Here is a 24,110-nt window from a genome sequence, read left to right as displayed (position 1 = left end):
TCAAAACCAAGAGCACTGAATGAAAAAAGAATTTGTGTGGTATTGCTTACAAGATTTGTATGGGCTGAATTACATGCAGAAAAGTTTTGTGTGCAAAAACATTACAAGAAGGACTTGCAGGTACTGGTGAATGAAAGGCTGGATGTGACCCAGCAATGTGTGCTCACAGCCCTGAAAGCCAGCTGTAATGCTGACTAAATTATTTCTTAATAAAAGAATAATCATTCTTATCTCTTCTATTAGATATGTTTTAGAAAGCAGAGTAAGTTCTTCTGCAAAGGTGGAAGCCAAGCACTGAGCTGCTGAAACTGGGACAATGTAGAAACAAAAACTGAGCACAAATTAAACAGGATAACTTACTGAAATGAAGCACTTAGAGCCGTCACATGAAGGTTTTTGATATATGTCTGAACTAAGTGCAAGATTAAGCAATCTAAATTCAAGTGTTATAGGTATCTAAGCTGTGGAACTGATTTATTTGCAGTAAGATCTTAGCCTTAGTGACTGTTCTAAAGTGAACTGAACTGCTTTTAGGCTCCAACTGTGTTGATCAGATTTCCACCAGCTATAATGGGGCCATAGGCATGTTTGTATATTTCTAAGTATAAAAATCTAAACTTAGAGTCTTAATGTCTAGCCAAGTATCACTGTCATGCATTGCCCTAGATGCCATCAGTATTTTTTTGTTTGTGCCTCTGAATCACATTTCTCCAACAGTTATTTATGAACACCCCTTTATTATAGTGACCAATATGTAATTTTTCTCACTTTGCTCAAATAACAGCATTAAAAATTGTTAATTCATGCTTAAATTACATATTTCTTAAAGTTTCATTTTGTGTAGTACAACTATTTCACACAGTTAAAAATTGGCATATTCACATCTGTTCTAGATGTTTGGTGGCATTTATGCTTAGCGCAACAGGGTACCATACTCTGGGTTAATGTTCCCTGAAAGTTTAAAAACGGACAGACTACATGACATGAAAATCAGTATATCTCAAGCAATTATTTGCTTTTTAGCTCCCACAAATTTTCCATTATTCATAGATAACATGCCATGGTAAAATAGTCATGTATTTCTGATCCAATCAGATTGCAATTTGCTTTTTACAGTGAGAGTATACTATTGTTCTTAGAAGTTCAGACGACAATATCTGAAATCTCTTGTTTATCATATCTAATGATAAAGTATATTTCCCTCAAATTTTGCTGTTGATAGTTTCAATGCTGAATAAAATAGTCCAGGTTTCCAAAGAATGAGATTAAATCAGCCCTTTTTTCACTCTGTTCTTGCTTGTAAACTCACTATAACTTTACAGTTGTTAAAGTACAAGTAGAAATTGAGATCTTTAGGTCTGTATTAGCAATTCTTTGCTAACTGTTCAGACTTGTACGTTCCCTTACCTTTCATTTCTGTTTTCCTTTGTGTGTGGTGCTCATGGTATAGTCCAGAATCTCATATAATTCAGCACAAAAACAAATTTTACTCATCTTAAACATCACTAAGGTGTTGAATTTTGAAGGAAGTTCTGATTATTCTTCCTGCTGTTACATACAAATACCCTTTGAAACTATTCTGTCTTTATGTTTGCCCTGATTTGGGTCACTTTAGAGAGCTCCAGGAAGAAACATCTGATTTGCTCTCTTGCAGTGGTTATGGTATGAAGCCATGGAAAGAATGATGCATAGGCAGTGCAGAAGGAGCAGTTCCATGGGAACCTCTTTCCAAACAGGCACCCTTTCTCTGTCCCCTTAACTGGAACTGAAACTTGTGGAGTTTTACAAAGGGCTTCCACCCTCCGTAGCCTTCCACCCACACACCTTTGACAGAGCTGAACATGAATGGGCCTCTGAGCAATCTGATCCAGTTGAAGATGTTCCTGCTCATTGCAGGAGTTTGGACCAGGTGACCTTTAAATGTCTCTTTCAATCCAAACCATTCTATGATTCTATGTTCTATGCCTTTTTTGCTGATTTTAGCACTACAGTTTTGGATACTCCTGCATATTTTTAGCAATGTTTTATTTCTTTTGGTTTACATCCAAAAGGCATATGTCTAAGTACGAGGGAAATGAGCTCTGGTGGTGATATGGATAGTCTTCTGCTAGCCCACATAAATCCTGACCATGGAGTAGTGCACAGACAAATTTCAAAGTCCCATCATTAATTTTCATGTTGGTAAGAAGAGGTATGATGTAAAAAACATCTATAGAAAATGTAAGATGAGTGGCAGAACATGAAACTCTTTTCTTTCTTGCTTGCAGTAACAGATGGGGGATATCCTGTTGCTATTCAATTCTGCCAAAAAACTGCCAAAACTCACTACATAAATTTTACTCAGAATAGGTTTCTTTACCCTAAAGGCTGAAGTGATTCTTTCTCTGCTTTGATACATCAGTATCTGCTAATGTTTAATACTGGCCTACTGTGATTTTTGAAATCTGTGATTTTTAAATTGTAGATTTTATCCTCTGCTTATATAAATCAATTCTATTGGCCTCTTCTATTTTACCCAATATAAAAATTGAAAGTCTTGCTTCTGAAGTTGTTGCAAAATATAAAATACACTGAAACAGCACTCTAAGCCCGACTCTCTTATATCCCAGTTTAAAACTACTTTGTTTTCTGTTCTCCCTATACCAATAAATAATTACTTTATAGAAATGAAACTGTTTCGGTGTGTTTTTTTCTCTCCTTTATATTCTGTTGATTAAGGTGTTCTCACATAAAAGCGGAAGACTGATCCAGATCCTGGTATATTAAAATGAAAGTTTGAATATAAGTTTTATCTTCCCACATGTGTGTCCCAATTATTGCTTTTTTGGAAGGAATGTGTATATCCACAATGGCACAGACTGTAAAAGTCTTTATCATTCATTGGAAACAGTATAACAGCACTCCCCTAAGAGAAAACAAGATAGCTGTGAAGACGTCTGTTTTAGCAATCCTGTCAGGAGATAATTTTCGGTGTAGGTCCCCAAGCAATGAAATGGCATCCAGTGTAAAGTGATAAAGCACGTCAGGTGCAGAAACTCACACGGTAGACGATTTGCAAAATTGGCACTACCTGAGTGAAAGACTTGTGCATTAAGCATTATTTGGTATTAGATTTCTGCCTCAGAGTATTAAGAGAACTTTTCTCTCCCAACCTTGGAGGGATTGTGGGGAAATAAATGCCTTAAATATTGCAAGGTTCTGACACCAACAGGTAAATAGTCTTTCACATAGCTTTCTAGGATTACATGCTGTGTTCAGGACCTATGAGAAAATGATTAGTCTAAACAGATGGACAATGCAAAATAGTGGAGTGGAAAATTTACAGATGGCACAGAAATATTCTGAGGAATGAAGCCAACATTTTCAAGTACAAATCTTCAGCAGCCATGCATATAGTGAAAGAAGCATCTTGTCTGAAAGAAGCTGCTCAGAAGCGTCGGCTCCACCAGCACAGACTGCCCTGGTTATTTATTTAATATTATAGGACTTAGGTGAGCATTCAAGCTTGAAAATGATCATCTGTTGCTCACTACAATGCTCCAAACCAAGAGTGAGGTAGGTAAAGCTCATGCCATGAAATATTCACACATAATTGCTGCTCATAGAGCCAGACTTCAGGTATCAGGATAACTTTTCCTTATCTAAGGAGGCGTTAATCACCAAGCACTTGTTACACATGGGCATCAAATAATGGCTTTGGACAAAAAATTGTCCCAGGAAAATGGCAAACGTGAGAATCTCTGTAAAAATAAATAAAAACATTGCAGGAAAATTCTCTTTCTCTTCCATTTTCCTCTTCTTTCCCTCTACCTTTTTTGGTTTTCTCATTCTGTTTTTTTTTTCTCATTTAACCTCCTTCAGAAATTGTATTCCCAAACAAACCTCCTACTCCCCTAGTCCTCACTCAGTAACTCCTACAGTGGTGTAAACCAGGCTTTGGAATCAGTGTACTGAAATCTTCCTGTGATTGACAAGTCAATGGATTGAGTGTATTTAGATTGTTTAGGGCAGTATTTCCTACGTCTGACTGACAGGAAGAGTTCAGGATGGATGATTTCAACCTCTTTATTTCTCGTAATCCAGCCAGGATTCTTGTTTGTTTGTTTGTTTTTTTCCTTCACATCTTGTAAGATTTAAATTTCTCATTTCTCTTCCTTTCCTCTTCTTGTCCTCTTTCCCCAGTGTGTTCCCAGTCGTGTCTCTTAGCTCTGCTGGGTTTTTTTTCTGCTTATAAGAAAAAGATCAACCTAACTTACCCTGTTTCTTCACTGTTTTTACATATGTTTAAGAAATAAAGCTCTCTGATTGCACAAGGAAGGACTTTTTTAGTTGAATACAGTCACACATTTTCAGGAATCGATGACAAAGAATGATGCAGTATTTCATTATCTTAGTTTATGTAGTTCACAAAACAGTGTTATACACTTCAGAATACGTATCAAAGTATGTGTTATATGTATGTTATCCATGCACGTATGTGCATATGTGAAGAATATGGGTGAGACAGAAGGGGAGCTACAGTTTATTATCCTTGTATGTACCTTCAGAAAAGAAGCTAGCTCCACACAACTCTCCTTAGAGTTTATAGAAGCCTTGACAGAAGCCTGCAATGCCTATAATGCCTGTAATGCCTATAATGCCAAGGATTTCACAATATGCCTAATATTTTTATCATTTCCTGAAATGACTGATTTCACAGGAATGTAATATATTTTCTGTGCACTGTTCTTATTATTAAAGTAACACAATTTTAAAGTAAAATAATGTTTGCATGAGACTTGAACTAATAAAGCTATTAGCAAAGAAAAGAGACTCTATTTTTCTATGAGAAACTAGTAATTCATAATTTAAAAAAAGGATATAGGAGAAGTAAAGTACCTGCTTCTATGTCAAAAAGACAATGTCCATGCATGAAAGATTTGACTTAGCTCCATGTGCGTATAAAGTCTGACACGACATTTGATACTTTAATTTCCAGATCAATAAGAAAATAAAGCCAACATAAACAGGAGTCATCGTGGTCTTGCTAAGACACTGTTATGCTTGCTACTGCAGAAGTAAGGCAAAAGTCAAGAGTCTTGACTATAATTCTTCATCAAAATGGAATTTCTGGACAATGGTATTTGCCTAGAGAGACAAGACACTCATAGATACTTATCTTCTTACTTTAGTTTGCAAAAGGAAAAAAAGAGGAAAAATATGCTTAATTTATCATAATTTGTACTTTTTTTTTTTGAGTACAAACGCATGACTGTTCTGCCCTTTTTATTGATATACACTTTAAGTATTATCTTCTTATCTGTCTTACGGTTGAAAATAGAATAGAAGCTGTCCTAACAGTATTCACTCCATGTAGCTTCATTAAAATCAGTTCACTCCTCTCATTTGCTCCAGTTTTAAAGTCATGTAACTATACTCCTGGTTTGCACAAAGTGCAGGAGGTCTCTGATGATTTGGCATGGGATTGTTCTTTTATGAATGTCAGTGGATTTCATTCTAAAAGATATATATGCACTTTTCATTGTGCTTTAGCTGAGGGATTAATCTGGTCTTGGAAAATAAAAAAGATTTTATGTAAATTAATTTGCTTATATGGAATTACTGAGTGCCAGGATGCAGGTAATTGAAGGTAAGTTGGAGAACATGCTGGGCTTTCTCCTAAAAAAAAAGTGCCAGAGTGTGTCTGGAAAAGCAATAGAACCCAGAAATGCTTCTAAATACTTAGGAGGAAAAAAAAAACCAACCATACTTCATTGCCTCACTTTCAGCTGTTCAATATCCAGTATATTTCTATCAGGCACCATGTGTTTCTTAACCAAATAATTATTTTAAATATTTTTGGACATAATTTTTATTATTTGATATTGCTTTTGCACTAATGTTATTTCTTTTACAAAAAATAAATTATATTGGACTTGTACTGGTGTAATTTTGAGCAGAATGAGGTCCTTAGAATTACCAGAAGGGCAGGTGGCTGAGATAACCATAGCCAATACTTTCTGGGAGAGGAAGTTGGATCAGTTATTTTAAACTTGCCTAACAATAGTTGTTTTAGCTGACATTTTCCATACTGGAAATCTGGCTGAGCCTGGAAACATTTAGAAAGCATTATCAGTAACACTTTGGTTATTTGTGAGAGGGGAATAAGGAAAAGCGTGATGATTTCTACATATTAAGGGAAAAAAACAAAAAAACAAAAAAACAGTCCAGCATCATGCCTTAGGATTTTATCCCCATCTCACTCTCTCTCACCTTTCCCTCCTCCATACTTTGTACCACAGCTCTGAACCTGAGCAAGATACGAACTTTTCAAGGACTCATCTGTCACTGTGAGCTACCATCTTAAATGGCCATAATTGTAAAGCTTTAAAGCGCCACTCACACACAGACATAGGGACCTGTGAGAGACAACACATTAGAAATTCTGTACTCACTGCACACATCAAAGCTTGACAAGGCTTGTAGTGATAAGTAGGCTGGTTTTGCACTATCTCCATAACGTAAATGACTGAGCCCATCCACATAGTTTTGGAAATCTTCCCCTTTCCTAGCTGTCTCCAGCTGTTCTGACTCAGAGAGGTTCTTCTAAAAGTGAAAATTGCAACCACATAGCCCAATTTTTTTAAGTGTTAAGGACTCAGACTGTAAAAGTTGTCAGAAGGACCTCTCCTCTAGACATACAAATTGCTAAAAATACTACTTTATTTGAAAAATTAGGCCTTTTCAGTTAGACACATGAAATTAATGGATTCCTTTGACCTTAGCCTCTCCATATTTTAGCTTCCTACAGTCAAATAGGGATAAAATAATTCCATTATTTCACGTGGGCATTGAGATAATAAATCAATGAATTTTTGTGGTGATTCCAGAGATACATTTCATAGAAAAGTCTGTGAGAAAGGTAATGATTCAGAGAAGACTCTAAATACTGTGCACTGTCAGCAGTAATGAATTAGGCAATATTTTAAATATGTTCTTCTATATCATAATACATAGGCAGTTGGATGCCAAATTAAGATTGCAGAGATATTTTTCATTCTGTCACAAACATTTTATTGCTTGGTTTCTCAACCTACTCACATTTTTATGTTTGTGCATATGTCTATAGTCTTTAAAACAGTGAATTTTGCAGCACCAGCACTTTAAGTCTGTAGTTAATGGCAAATTCTAAGGCCTATGAATAGAAAAGGATTTATATCGGTCTGCTGAAATAATTGTTATTAAATACTACTCACTTTATTTGCTTTTACAGTCTGTTTTCTCCCTGTATGCCCTGCCTTGCATTTTTGTAATCTCATGAAAGCTGAAAAGTCACTTCAGTGACACTGTCCCTCATTGCTTTACAATATTCTCACTGCCCTGCAGTTATGCTACCTGAGCACAGAGCTCTATTTATAAACATTTTAATCTTTCAGTTGCTGATCATAATGAAAAATAAATTACCACTGCACTATTCGAGAAAAGATTCACTCCCAGAATTTTGCCTACAGATTATGAAATCAGATAAATGAACCGAAGAATAGTTTACTATTTCTTGCCTTGTTGCACCTCCAAGGGACATTTTTACAGACAAGTTTGTTTTAGCATCCCTTAGCTTTAAGGAAGGTTCAAGATTTCAGTCTATGCTACATGTCAGGGCATTTAATGGCATTTTTAACTGTTGACAGTTAAAATTAGCATATATAAATATGTCCTTGATGTTCTAGAGATATGAAGGGGTTAGCAGGAATATATTTTCTACTTTGTTTTGTCGCTTGCTCTTGCAGGTGTGGCTCTCAATTAATAAAGAAATAGATTTACTAGGTAAGAAAGTGCCACATGTACATAAATAGTGTCCAAAGAAAGCCACCGCTTGACACTTTAACTATAATTTGAATAAAGTGGAAATTGTAGTATTCAATAGCCTAGATAGAAAAGACAACACACCTATCTATTTACATCAATACCATAGTTAAATCCAAGATGGAAAAACACCAAAAGTAACAGATGCTGTGGCAAATTTTGCACATCATCAGAAAGAAGATATGAAATGTTGTTTTATTTGTATGCTGTTCAAGCAGTCAGACTTCTAGAAACACCCTTTTAAAAAAAAGCATAGCCAAAAAAGACTTAGTCTGGACACTGTGACAGCCAAGTAGGTCACCAAGAAGACAGCCTAACTAATGTAAAACAGAAATAATCCTGAAGATAACTAAACAAAAAAACTTGGGGATCTAGCTGAAGCAATCATCTAAATCCTAATGAAAAGAAAAAGAAAATAAACAGGTTATACAGAACAATTTCTCTAAGAGAGGTCACTATAAATCCAGATCAACAAAGATTAATATAGCAACAGGAGAAATCTGCAAATCAATTTTACAAAGTAAAAGTCCTTCATCTCAGTGACAAATTAGAGACAAACTAAAAGCATGCAGGAGAAAATCTGCGATCTCTGGTGTAATATATCAAAGTTAAGTCTAGAATATCATCCAGTAAGTTTAAAGCTTACAAATGTAAAGAGAACATAAAACTTTTGATGAATCCTGAGACCAGGATAATTTGGTGTACCACAGACAATATCTATGTTAAAAGTATCATGAAATCCCAGTCAGAAGCAAAATCCCCTATCCAAAAGCATACAAAATCATGATCACTGTTCTAAGCTAGGAAGTATAAGCAGATACAGCCTGAGCTTGCTTTATTCACTGGAGCTTTTACAAGACAAAAATGATGGGGTTTTCCAAGTACATTTGCTGTGCTTCTGTGAGTTTATCCATTATGAAAGAACTACAAATTATGGGTGTTAGGATAGCATTCAGATACATGCGTAGGCTTTAATTAGACATAGCAAGCTGTTAGGGACCAAATACAATATCACATAGAACAACAGCTTTTGAACATTACAGCCTAAGCTTAATAAAAACTAAAATTCAGTTAACTGTGGACTGCATTGGGGTTCCCATGTTATAGCAATAATAGCAATATGTTTTAATCTTTCCTACAAAATACAAATTTGCTTTAGTCAGAAGACAGCTCGTATTCAACATTCCAAAAACTGTTCCTCCTGTACATTTTCCTGTTTAATCAGATAATAATTATGATTCCTTCAAGTAACTGTAATCATGTTTGCAACTCCAAACATCTGCCAGTTTTGTAAAAAAAAGTTAAATAGACAGGGTAGACATAAAGAATTCAGAAAGATCAAGCTCTAAACCCAAGGTTTAGATCCGCTAAGGATTTGAGTTCTTAAAATCAGTGATTCAGTCATAAAAGCAAGAATATTCAAAGACCACTGAAAAAAATTGAAGGAGTAGGCTCTTTTTGAACACTCTGAAAATCCGAGGTATGATCATTGAGCAGAGTAGCATTTATTTTTCTATCACACACTAATGATTTAGCCAATCAGATTAGAAGAGAGCAACAACAGCAAAAAACCCAAGAGTTTTAGTAACAGCACACCTCTTGTGATGTGAAGGTATTTAAACATAGCAACAAACTAACAAGGTACGCGAGAATGATTGTAAAGAGCACTGGAATAACTCAGCTCACGAGGCAACGTATACCTGTAGGATATGCTTCTAAACCACACTTCAGAAACAGATTCCCTAAGAGATCCCTGCCCCACTCTCTTCTTTTTTAATAATCATTGTCTATTTGCATCTTACTGACTGAAATTCTAAGGTCCTGTCTTAGTAAGCTCTGACCTCAAGAGGAAATCTCGACAGGATTTTCTGCACAAAGTCTGATTCTTCAAAATTAATTCAGGGACCTAGCATGCATATTCTATTCATTCAGTTATTCAACAATTTATTAAAATTGTGCTGGTTTTAAAATATATCAGTATTTGCTTTTCCCTCAGCATATAAATGATTCTTCCTCAGCCTTATTGAGAAGCATGGAGACCTTACATAGTAGTAAGGAAGATGAATACAAAACATGTGCAAGCACTGGTATATGAAAGCTAACTTCGGCAACAAGTTCATAAGCTGTCAGTAATTCACTTCAATGTCCATAAGGGCTGGTAGGAAGATTTGTGTTTGATTGTGGAGACTGGGCCCAAAAAGCAGGTATATTTGGATTATAGGTTTCTCCAGCAACTATCAAAGTTTTAAGAGGTCTTTATTGCAGATTGCTGACCTACATTAGCATTTAAGTATGTAAACAGCATAAATGCATGAAAAAATGCTGATATGTTAGAATACTTTCTGCATTTGTATTTTCAGGATATTAAATAATAGATCATATTTGCCTTTACCAAAGAAGATGGTTAGTTACTGTTGTGGTTTAAGCCCAGGCTGGAACGCAGGCATTTTTACACATATTGTTTCTTGGAGTACAACCACAGCGATTAAAATATCTCAAAAAGAAAGTCAGCTAATTAATCTAGTCTTTTACCCTATTCATGAAATAGCAACAACTAAAAATATTTTTAAATATGTACTGAAGTAAAACCAGTTCTCTGTAAATATCAGTATTTGTTAATTTGTTATTATAACTTCCTTGCAGTTATCAGTTATCAGGAACATCATTGGGTTTGTTTTGTCATCATATGAGAGTATAAGTTTACTTAATTATCATATATTTCAAGAAGGAAGTTTATCCACTTTTTCTTTAACTTCATTTTGTTTAATTTCATTAACTTCAATACTTTTCCATTATATTATTTCTTTTAACAAGCTGGACAGCTTAATTGAATATCTCTCTTTGCCTTTCTCATCTCAGCTCTCCAAATCACTAGACAGTGACAAAAGGCAATTGGCAATTATTAACTGGGACTTGTCTCTACTTGTTTTACACTTTAGAAGTGTTGCATAAATCCCATTATTCTTAAAAAATGTCCTTTTGCAGAAATTCGTAACTATATTTTCCCTGTCATATCAATGGAAGTGTTAAAACCAGTAACAGCTGTGGTGCTGACTCATTCCCCATTGCCTCCAAAGACATTGGGCTGAATTAATATGAACAGTATGTTTAAAAGGTATTTTACCCATGAACAGAGCAGTAATGCACTGCTTTCAATTCCAAAAGGTCGCAAGTCAAAATTGCAAACTTTTTTTCCATAATTTTAAGGCAGGAATCAAACATGTCCTACTGTTATTTTGTTCCTATGTTCAAATAAGAGGCAAGTATCTTGCCAAATTTGAAGAGCTTTGCATGATTTAAAAAAAAAAAACAAACAAAAAAAAACAAAACCTAACCTTTTTCTTTAGAAAATCTAAAAATTTATAATTTTTAATATATAGCTCTGTAACATCTATGTGACAAAAGCAGGTGATGCACTGGGTTGCAAGTTTCTCTTCCAGTAATAGAATATAATAGCTTGGTATGAGCTCAAATTTACACTAATTTGCTCCTACCTAGTATTTCTACAATATTTTATTCCTGTGCACCCAAAGCAAGTGTTTTCTGCCCTTCTTAGAATTCAGCAGTTGCTAGGTAATAATTCCAAGCCAAATTTCTCCAAAACAAACACCAGAACTCTCAGTGGCAAATAAGCTAGAAAATAGTTTTCTTCTAGAAAGTTTTGGAATTATATGTCCCTTGCAAAGACTAAGATTGGAAATGTGAGGTTCCCTGCTCTGTTGTGCAGTCTTCTTTTACCTAGAACAAAAGAAAGGGGAAACTGAAAAATAATATACAAGATGCTCATTTGCAGGCACATGCAGACCTGCTAGAACTGTACTGCATTTTCTACCACTGCAGTCTTTGGAACACGTTTTTTGCCTTAACACATCTACCTGTCCCACACACGTCCTACTTTCTTCTCAAATTAACTCAGTATTGTAACAATCATCTTTTGGCCTTCTCTGTTAAACTGCTTGTATTTTATGGTGAACAGCCAATGCTATTGACTAATTTTATATAGCTAAAATTAAAGGACAAAAAACTTTACTAAGTTTTCCTTTACTCAAAAAGTGGCTTTTTAACATAACTTGGTTTATGTTTTTATTTAAGAAGAGATAAATCACATGAAGCTGGGTCTGGTCTGGAAGATTTCAGTTCCCAAAATACCAGTAGTATTCCAATCATCAAAATAGGGCTTTGTAGAGGCCATCCCAATTTAGCTTAAGTATTGCTCTCCTGACACTGTCATTATATGAACACAAAGCTCTTCCTATTCTCAGCTCCCACTTGCTGTTTATAAATAGATGTAGTGCTCAGTGCAAAAACAGGTTGCAAACAAGATGGAAAGAACCAGCAGTGGGAAATAACCTACCTTTTTGCAGGGGGCTAATTATTTTTTGCACTGCTGTAATGACCAGAGTCAAAGCACTTGAGTACCCTGTGTGCTTTAGAAATTATCTATGTCCTTTGAATCTTCCTCAGGATTTTGTGGACATGATTCATAAAACAACATCAAAGCAGAGTCCAGTAATGATAGGTTGATCAAAAGAATAGTTGAGATTAAAAATAATTTTCCTTGTTTTTCCCACACTACCACTTCTTCATGTTTCTTCAGGCAACTTTTCTGCCTGGCACTGACAAGGGAAGAGAAATTTTGGTGGTATGAGGGCAAAGGAGAACATAATGTCACTATGGCAATTAGAAGATCCTCACTGCATTCAGTGGCAGGAGCAGTACGTAGGAGACCTACCAGTGACAGCCGTTGGCCCACAGCCCATGCGATCTGGCTTGCCTGGGAAAAGGCGTGATCAAATTACTTTGTCTGGACAAAGAACAATTTGTATAGGAAGAAATGATCTTAAAAGTCTCAACAGAAATTGGAAAATTCTTGGATAAGTTTCTCCTTGCAAGGGAATTGCCCTACACTTGTTCTCTTTACCCTCTTTGACTTGTTTCTTTTTTTTAGAGAGATGCTATTAACCTTGCAAAAATGCAGAAAAATCCAATAACCCTATAGTCAAGACAGTTATTAGCTCAGAAAGTTCAACATAATGTCTATCTGGTGTGCTCCTAAGACTGAACATAACCTGTCTTCCCAATACAGCTTGCCCCTGATACTCCCAGCTGGAGTATTCATCCTCTATTAAAAAATCTGAAAAGTGATCCAAGAAAAATATTTAAACACTTGGTCTCAGGAGTAGGTTTCAAAACCAAGGATTTGGCATCCATATGACATATATAGCACACAGCAGTATGTAAGTGACTTAAAATGAAAACACAAAAATTTGATACCCTGCTGCCCAGAAAATAAGAAAACCCAAGGACAGTGACATGTCTGAAATCCATCCTCTCCAGAAATGCTGCACGTAATGCCAGACAACAGTGAGGCATTCCCGTCCACTCATGATCCACAGTCATGAATTCTTGCTTGATAGTCATCTGGGTCCAGATTTATTACTTTCTTTCTAGAATGCAACAGAATGGTTTCCGCATACCTGCCCTGAGGTTAACATACTGCTAAGGAAAGGACTGCCTCAGGTTTAAAATTTGTCTTCAATCAGAAACCCAGGAGTATATTTTGTAGAGATTTTTCTAACTGACACATTAGCTGTACGCTGTAAATAATGTTCCAGAAAAAATAACACATTTTAAAGGAGGCAGAGAGGGAATTAGGAACTTATGAACCAGTCAGACAACTGCAATTCTCAGAAAAATACTGCAATAAACAGCCAAATAATTTGGAGGTTTTTAAGAGATAGCCTGAAAGATTTGTAGGGAATCCCTTGAGTTAAACCAATTTAATCTCCTTCTAAACCAGACTATAGGCTTTGTGAATAGGAGAAAAGAAGAAAGGATCACAAGTACTAACTTGCAAGTTTTTTGATACTTCCATGAGACTTTATTTCAAGCAAAGAAAAATTTGTTGATGAAACTAAAGTAAGACGGGTGCAGAAGCACTTGAGAAACTTTAAACATTTTTTTAAAGAAAATTTAAAATTAATAGCTCATTGTCCAAAGGGAGGGGTGATGGAGTATAAAACTACAGAAATTTTCCTTACAACTGGTACTATTCAATAATGCAAAATCAGTAAATTAGATTATCACATAAAAGAGTCATTTATTACAGTTGTATTTTATATTATGTTTTGGAGCATACATAAGCAGATTGAATGACAGAACTAGAATTGTCATGCTTAACAAAATTCTCTTTAGGGGCTAGCGAAAGTACAACTGCAAGATGACTACACAGAAATTCTTTGAAAAAGAATCTGGGAGTCACTGTGGTTTGTAAGCTAGGGTGAATCAACACTGTCTTACTGCTGTGAAAACACAAGCCATACTGGGATGCATGAACAACAGTGTTGCAGACAACACAGTGAAGTAGTGTTTCTACTCCCACTGACATGGATAGATATTAAATTGAGTACTGCATCCTGTTTCAGGCATCTAACTTCAAAGGAGTTGGACTAACTGGATGGAACAGGATAAGGAGCAAAATATGTACTCTGGAGCAAAAGACTAAGGGAACTGGTTTGCTTAATTTCAGAAGAAACTAAACCTATAGAACTCCATCAATGATTTAGGCAGATGGTCCATTAGTTGCTCTAGAAAATGACAAAAGCTGTGACCAAAGTGCTGTGAAGTATTAAATTTCTTCTATTGTCCAGAGCTGAAGCAACAGCAAAACAGTGAATGCAAATAAAGACGGATCTAGAGGGAAAAAAAAAAAAAAAAAAATTAAATGTAAACTAGGAAAAAAGAATATTTCAAATATTTAACTACATTTGGAAATGCATTTTAAAATATCTGTTTCAGGCCATATAAGTTAGGGAAATATTCACTGAAAACCAAGGTACCTACTCAGCAAGTCTCTGTTTTTAACCAGATGACTACTACCCACAGGAAGGAGGGCATCAGCAAAATCTTCCTTACACCATTTAGTCCAGAACAACAACTTTGACAAAGAGCCATTAAAAGCATTAATGCAACTTTCAATACTTAGTTTAAACATTCTTAAACAATTAGATTTCGAATTTAGAAAGGACTTAATACGAAATCAGAAGTTACCATATATTTTGTCCAATGAAATCAAGTAAAATTCATTTTGGATTATTGTACCTCCCTCTCAACTTACAGGGAGATCTTTGACATTGATAATCAGCAAATACCATTTATTACGGACATCAAAATGGGTGGAAAATGGTGCCTCCTAAGGTCTATATTTCATGTTAAAAGGCATTAAAAATGTAAACTCTTTGTTGAAATACATACCTGAAATACATACCTGAAATCTATTTTTTAACATGATGTATTGTTGAAACTGTATTTTTAAATGGATGTTTAAAGACTGAGCTATTGTACCTTTTATATAAGCAGCAGAAGACAAGGTTTCAATTGGCTGAATGCACCCAACCAGAAAGCAGTAACCAGAATCCAGAATTCTTTTTGTGTCACATTAACTAAAGTTATGTCCATAGTTCAGCTGAGGTATATTCGCAGCACAGAGCTTTATTAATCCTACAATCTAGGGATTTGTCCCTTCTAAACTGACATTAATCTCATTGCCAGCCTTTTAGTTTTCAGTCTTATTATGCTGAATTGCTTAAAATATAACTGAAATACCCTGTACCTCCTTGCTCTTTTAAATCCAGCAATAAGACATAAATTACTAGTTGTTAAATGTATGTGCATTATCGTGGAAACCTTGAGACTTCTGTTCAAACAATTATCCAGAAAGAAACAAACCTAACTTAAAATCCTGTTTCTTTAATCACTGTCTATCCCATATCTACCTGGGCCACCAATGATACCATTGCACTATGGATATAAAGCATAATCAGTGAGTCAGAGACCAAAACAGTAAGAAGGTAGACACTTAACTAACAGGTATGGCACATGTGTTCAGCAAGGATTTTTACATCTTGTTAGAGAGTAGAAGAGTAACAGGAGAGATCGAGAGGCTATAGTCACTCACTATAGACTGAAGATGCAGTACAGTCTCAGGATTAAGGGAGTCTTCTGAGAGATACAGGCTCAAATCCCAGAAGGTGGAAAAGAGGACTACATTTGCAGTCCTGTAGTCCTTAACAAGTGCCTTTGACCCTGCAGTATTAGGCACATACCACAACACAGTTGTGTTTGGAAAGCATGTGAGGCCCTTCGTTTATTTTGTTTTTCTTAAAAGTGCATAATGCTGTAAAAATGAAACTATGATGGTTTCTGTTCCTCATGGTTTCTAAATGATTTTAAGGTAGGGATAACAAAAAACTGAAACAGATGTTGAAGAGGCTGTAGTATGCCAACTATCGGAACACAGCCAGGACAGGTGAGAAAAGCATCTGTCAGGAATGACACATACTGACCCATACCTTTTTGTGACAGCAAAATGGACTGGATGACTTCCTGAGGTTCTTAGCTAGCTCCATTTTATTCTGATCATCTATCCTTCAGAAGGGATCAGACTGGTTTTAATCTTAGCAAAAGCAGAAATTCCTCCCACAGGTTTAAAGACTATAAATTCACTTGAAATGTAAGAAATTCAGATTCAACTGAATAATTTGAAACACTGAGGTGTGTTCTTAGGGCTTGCAAGTACTGTACATGTCATCTTAACTCATATTTTAAATACAGTACCACTATTTAATGTTGGGGTGATAAGAGAATGTATTGAAATATTGCAGAAGAAAGGTAGAAAATCATGTCCTGTGAAATACCTGATGTACTGTGTCACCTGACTGAATATATTTATCAATAAACATATCTGATTGTGCTGCAATTTTATCAGTTTCCACAAGTTAAGTGGATTAAAGTCTTTTGGTATGTAGCACACCTCAAAGTAAAATATCAGGCAGAGTATGGGAACAGATACTGTTTAGAACTAAGCCTACATGGTTTTAGGTAATAATAGGGTACGTTTTATCAGATGATCGATATGCTAAAGCCACTGGTAAGGAAAGTCCATGTCATTCTAGATTGGCAAGACTTGGAGTATCACTTTTGACATGGCACTCAACCTCACATAAAATCTACAGTTTCAACAGACACAAAGGCGGTCTTCCTATCACAGGTTGTTAGGGAGACTTCTAATGCAAAGATGCTTCACTTCAGTATGGTTATTGTTTTCATATGACTGTTATTAAATGTTATAGGACAGTAAACATCAGAGGTATTCAGGGTATCACAATGTAATTTTAGAATTCACCCTTTACTTTCAGATTTATTCTTGCTTGACACATTATCTGCCATTACAGTTAAAAGGGGGAAAGTATTTTTAATATTCATAGCCACTAATTTTAAATATACAGTTTGACTCACTGAAAGTGTGTACTTTAGCATGAATAAATACTAACGCAAAGCTAAGAAGTACTAAAAATAGGACTATAATTAGACAGATGTGGAAATACCAGAATTTGATATCAGAAACTGTGTGCTGTTGCACAGTCATACATTTCTTGCTAATCCTATAATTTCACCAATTAAAAAAAATTAGGCATTTGAATACTGAGGAGGCATATGGAATGAAGGGATACCAGATCTTCAGAAAGGACAGGCTAGGAAGACCTAAGAAGGAGGGGAAATTCCCCTTTATGTAAAAGAGCAGCTGGAGTGCATGGAGCGGATACATAGGAGCGAATCAGAGTTCAGGTATTGGAGCATCTCTCATATGAGGCCAGGCTGAGCAAACTGGAGAAGAGAAGGTTCTGGGAAATCTCATCAATGCATATAAATACCTGAAAGGAGAGCATAAAGAAAAATGGAGACTGGCTCTTTTCAGTGGTGCCCAGTGGCAGACCCAGTTTCACAAACTGAAACACAGGAGGTGCCATCTGAACATCAGTAAACACTTTTCACATTTTCTATGACATGGTCTAAATTTCCTTCTTGCAGAATAATTTTAATTGCAATTTAATGGTATAAGCTTGCATCTAAAGATGTAATAGAACTGCAGCAGAGCTTGTGTTACCAAGCTTTGCCTTCTATCTTTCAATCTCAGAATTAAAATCAAAGGCAACAATTTGCAACAATAATGAAATGCCAACAAATTAAAAATTGACAGTGCAGCGGATCAGTTGACAGAAGAATAGACTTGAGTTATACAAGTGGACCTATAAAGCTTTCCTGTGTTGGTAATTTGATGATATTTTGCTGTACAACAAAAAACAACAACAAAAAAAAAAAAAACAAAAAACAAAAACAAAGCCAAACAGAAAAATCAATGAACATTCCTCCCTAGCAACAGAGAAGAAAAATCAGGAGCAGTGTGGAGAGGATGATGAACAGGCAGTAACTGACTGATGGCTGCAGTAATCTGAAGAGACTCAGCAGAGATCACTGTTTAGTTCTGGCTGCAGCAGTAACACCAGGCAACAAAATGTAGTTAACATTTTAGACCAAGAATGTAAATGAATTTTCACATTCATAAAAAAAAAAATTAAAAGGGAATAGTTATCAGTCCTTGCAATTGTAGTACATCTTGTAATTGCCATTAAATGTCAAAGATATTATTATTAAAGTACCAGTCTAGCAGCCTTCATGTGTAGCGCTGTTGAAAGACATTAACAAAAAAAATCAGAATTAGATTGCAGTTTTGTAACAGCAGCTGTATAGGATCTTTATGCTACAATTTATTACATACATGGTCATGTCAAATATGAAGAACTATAAGCACCAAAAGCTCTACCTGTCATCTCTATGGCTAGGCTCTGATTTGCTCCCCTAACCTGTCTTGAGAAAATATTCCCAGGATGTCAGCACAAAAGCTTGCCGAGATAAATGCCATGACATATCCAGAATGTCAGACCACTGGACTGTTCCAAAAAGAGTCGCTGTAGAAAACCTAACTTAAATGAAATCAAAGGGCCCAACCTTCCTAATGACAGACCTAATCTATTTCAATAGTAGTAAATAAGGAGACATGTTGTAAAAGTGCATAACAGAAAACTTACACGTGAGCAATACTGTGCAATTTTTTTTTAAACTATTAATCTTTAGGATTACCCCTGTATTACTTAAATATCATCTATTTGAATTGTATGGTGCCTAACTGCCAATCATGAATGTTAAACCTGCTGAGTGACAATTACAACAAAAAGAGCACAACTTTTTCAGTCATGAAAAATCCTTCTTTAGGAGACCTCCAAAGTTTTGACAGATACTGGGCAGAAAGTCCTTTACTGAGACAATTCTTCCATTGAACAGACAGAAGTAACATGAGTAATTCATTGAATTTTCCCAATAAATAACTGAAAAGGGGTTTCACAATGTTTGATGGTGTTTGTGAAGTATCGATAGTAGTTCTCTGTTCCCTCTAACCAGTTCCTGACCAGAGTTCCAGAGAGAAACGGAAAAGGCCTTCTCTTCCAAACCCAGCAGTTTTATGAGCTGAAAATAGAAAACAACTCATCACTAAAGCATATGGACATGATCTATGCCAAGATCATGATGCTATACCAGAAATGTTTAGCATACCGCATCTCGTATATAAAGCGCCCTATTACACTAAGAGGTGAAAGGATCTGTGCTAAATCCTCATAATGAATTCTGATTATTTTTCTAAACATGCATGGCCAAAGAAACCAAACAAACAAGAGCCCACTGTAAAATATTTCCATTTTGGTAACGTGCTGGAGCAACACACATAGATTTCCCACAATAATGAAGAGTGTACCACTCTTCAACCAGTTCATTCCACTCAGAACCACAAATACATCAAAAATATCTTCAGCACATCTGTACAGAAATTTCCATAGCAGGGCAGCTCCCCCTTGTAGCATAGAGCACGTCTGTCCCATCAATCTTGCTAGAAGCGTTCCTTAGGTACTATATGCCAGCAGCAGAGGGCTCAGAGGCATGCTGTAACCATGTGAGTCCAAGCCATGGAAATAGAACAGGCTTCCTGACTACACAGTTGAGCAAAACCTGGACACAGGAGAAAAATAAATTAACATTTAACAATCATGAGACCTCTTAAAGGACTGATCAAAATTAAGCAGTTTGAAAACAGACTACAACTGAAAACATCCATCAAACAATAAAGAAGAAAATATGTTAGAGGGGGCAATAAATGAGACCAGCCACAGAAATGAAACTGACATAGTGAAAATTGACATGAGCAACAAACAAAGTAATTTAGAAGAATTTTATATAGACAAAGAAATTATTATCACTGGAAAAATATAAAGAAGCAGCTGGTTAAATTGTAAGTATTAATGAAGCTTACAAACATTAAAAGCAGAACTTCCAGGTGAAACAAAACGTGAGGAGAAAAAGTGCTAAGAGTAGCAGTGGTAAATGTAAAGGAGTAGGTAATAGGGCACATGAAAAATGCCACACAGAGATTCAAGACAGTTGAGTTGTTTTTTTTTTTCTAACAGTAAATAAGGTAACTTGAGTAGGCTGTGGTCAACAGCCTGGTATTTCAATAGCTAGCATTGATGTTATTAATAAATACAAATCCTTCTACACCTCACAATTTCAGGTTATATATCTAAAGATCACATAAGGATCATTTTTACTGTTACCACAGCACTGCCCTGGGAGTTCATATTGGCTTACTTGTGCATTAAAATCCCTGGACTCTTTTGAGAGTAACAGAAACATTCTTAAAAACTTCTAATTCTTGCTTGTGTTCCTGGTTCTAGGTGTTTGACTTTGCAAGTGTTTATGCTGAAATTACACTTCCAAGTGAATCCGAATTACTAAAAAAAAAAATCTAGATTACTCCACAAAACTACACTGACATCCTCGCTACTTACTATTAATCAGTCTTTGCATCAGTCACACTTGTTTTTTTTCAGTGATCTTTGATTACACTCCTTTGATAGAACTGTTTGAAAACATGAACATTTAGTGTTACAGCTATGTAGTTACTTTTACGCCAATCTTGTAATCTTATCAAAGCATTAAGTCAGCTTTCTTTACAACAGCAATTTTCCCTAGAACTGTTGATTTGCATTAATTATATTCTTATACTTTAATTCTTGTTTTAATCAGCTTAGTCACGAGTTTTCTGTTAGACAACAGTCTAACCCAGTCATAGTCAACTCACTTAACTTATTTAAACATTGGCATGACATGGGTATAAACAGCTTTCAGAAATTTTACCACAGAAAGCTACCGTTAATATCAGCAAATCAAAAATCTAACCAACAAATCCTTAAGTAAGTTAATTCACAGAATCACAGCATGGTTTGGGTTAGAATGGACTTTAAAGGTCATCTAGTTATAACCCCACCACCACAAGATACAAGGTGGCGCACAGCAGAAATCATACAATTCAAAACTGTATTTTTGTCCATACGACTCGTAACTCCATACTAGTAATAGACATGACACCAGTATCTATATAAAATACCCCTGACTACATTCAGATTTAAAACAGGATTAGTCCACATAAACACACTGAAACTACAGTTAACCTACATTCAGATGATACTTTAACAAATTCAGATTCTTTTATTTCTTTCCAGTATACAACTGTTTGTGGGTTTTTGCCCTCATGTTATGATACACAAGACCCATCTAAATGGGTGCAACTGACTTCTGTTTAGACGGACTAAGGAAGTTAAGTGTCTGCAAAAAACAAGCACAGTAAAAATCAGAATTTTTATTTAGTCTTTGCATAATATTTACATTAGTTTATACATATAGATACACACTTCAAACATAACAGCAATATTTTAAAGCTTAACTTTCATAAATCCCATAGGAATGGCATTTTCAAACCAGAACACATGTACTAGCAAGAAATTAATACAAACCACTTCAAAGTGATGCATGGACACTGTGTGACTCCATGCTGAAAACTACTTCTACTTCTGCCTTGAGTTAAACAATAATATATTTTTTGGAAGTACATGAAAGTTGATGAAGATGATCAGAAATTTAAAAAAACTGCTTCGTAACTACATTAAGATTCCCCTTCTTGACAAAAATGGCTGAGAGAGCATATATAAAGTATATAGACTTTTACATAAAGAAAGTGACTAGGGAATCTTTTCCACTACTGTACTTCAGAGAATAAGGCAACATCAAATTAACAGAGATTACAAAACATCAGGTTTTCTAAACCAAAAAAAAAGTGATCATAATGTATACCTTACCATTATGATCTTTGAAACTGGCATTCCTTAAATTCGCTGGTTTAACACACAACTTCCTATTAAAACTTTCTAAAAATACTGGTTATAGTTGACTAGGTAAGGGCTAGACATTCAGGCACTTTTACTTTTCACTCACACTGCTTCAAAAATATATTCAAATTCTACCCTATTATAGTCTCTTATCATAAAAGTGGTATTATTTTTCCTAATACCGCAACACTGGTGATGACCACATCTTTGCTCCTCAGACTAATAATGTCAGTTACGTATGAATTCACCCCAGTTCTCTTTACAAGCATTTTTTTTTTAATCTTTCAAGTTCTTCAGGAGCCTTTTCTCTTCCTGTTATTTTCTGCCTCCTCAACTTACATTGTTTCACCAGTTCAGTACCTGGCACCTTGTAACTATCCACTTGTCTATCACTCCTATAAATATCTCTGTCCTATGATACATGAAATAGTGGACTACTCAATAAAGTAGTCTACTTGTAACATTCCATGTAACTCTTGTCACCTCACAGTGTAAAACACAGGAACTGCACCTTAAATACCAACTAGCATGACATAATTAATCACAACTAGGGGGTCCAGATAGGAACTATCACAATACAAATTAATCTTAAATAGTTAAAATGACACAGGCATTCTTTTGTATTAAAAAGAAAAAAAGTAAAAAAAAAAAAAATCACATGGTTTTAGACTAAACGATGGGTTTAGACTAAAAGCTTTCTAAATCCTTTCTTCTTAAGAGTATACTGTTTCAAAGAAACTGCCAGTGACTCTTTTTTCCAACCTACTGTGCTACAGCATTGAAAGGATATTGTAGCAGAAAGTAATCTGATCCTAAAATCCCGATCAGTTTAATGTGCAATGGAAAGTAAACAAAAGCCTGCATTGTTGCAGGAAAAAAAAAGCACCAAAAAACAACAGTGTGGATTAAAGCAGGTAAAGAACTGTTTGATCTGTCTCAGAACTCTATCCAGAGCAAACTGTTCAAACTTGACTGATGAGGGGAGCTGTGTTGACTTTTTCTCCTTCCCTAAAAAGCTTCCTAACACTGTAATCACCAACAAAAAAACCTTGCATTATTCCAAGCAGCCATTAACCTTGGGATCATCTTATTATTTGGTAGGATTCCGTGCATATTTTCAAGAAGTCTTACACGGAGAAGTGGAAACAGCTGCAAGTTCATCAGACAGAAGCCCAGAGTCAGACAGAAAATAAAAACACTCAAATGTAAATAAATACAGCCCAGATGTAGTTTATAACCCAGAAGAGCCAAATGTATTATCCTAGCAGAGACATAGCTCCCAGTCAGAAATTAGCTTATGCTCACCTGAAGCCAGGTGGAATGAAAGATAATACAGACACTGAGTAACACATCTCTCATGTAGATTACCATGAAAACCTCCTCTGTACAAGCCATGGTCTCTGCAGGTTATACAAAATCAGACAATTTGGGCAAAACCACAAACTGGCCATGCTTTGTACAAGCCAACACAAACTGCCGAGATTCAGAATTGAGCTATTTATTTTCTAGACCAAAAACAACTTCTGCAGAACCTTGTAACAGGTAGAGTGACAGTAAAATAACACGCAGAAGAAAGGCGTTAACTAGTTAAATGTAACTAGAACAGTATCAGCCTAACTGAAGCTAAAAATAGTCTGTTTATTTCATAAAGGTAGCGCTGACCCACATTGAGGTGTTTTCCAGGCCAGCCGTATCTGGCTGGGGACTGACTCCCATGCCTCCACCAGTTAACGCACGGAGGTGAAACCACAGGTGTTTCCCACTGCCGGATTTCACCCTGGAGCCGTCCGCCTGTCAGTAAACCCTGTGTCGGAGGAGAAGGGGCTTCTTCAGGGCGAGAGACAGCGCAAGGCTGAGAGTCCACATTGTTTCCCACTCCACTTCTGCCATACTGGGCCGATCTCCCACCTATAAAACCAGAAACCATGATTTTATTTCTTTTCAAAAGCACAGAATAATTCGCAGACAAAACGCTCTAAGAGCTTCCGGTTAGCATCAAACTCGCAAAAGAGGTTTTGCGACAGGGGCGTGAAGGCGCTTAGGGGTTAGAACGCAGAGCCGCGACTGCTTCACCACCGTCCGCTTCCGAGGCCGGAGTGTCGCAACACGCCATCCCGCTCCCCCCTCACCATTTCCGCCTCTCAGGCCCGCCGG

Source organism: Pezoporus flaviventris, unplaced genomic scaffold (genome assembly GCF_033815535.1).
Source record: "Pezoporus flaviventris isolate CSIRO_AGI_PZ_B2104156 unplaced genomic scaffold, CSIRO_AGI_Pfla_v1 ptg000031l, whole genome shotgun sequence".
NCBI classification, from domain to species: domain Eukaryota; kingdom Metazoa; phylum Chordata; class Aves; order Psittaciformes; family Psittacidae; genus Pezoporus; species Pezoporus flaviventris.
The sequence above is the reverse complement of the archived record's forward strand: the minus strand, read 5'-3'. Positions refer to the sequence as shown.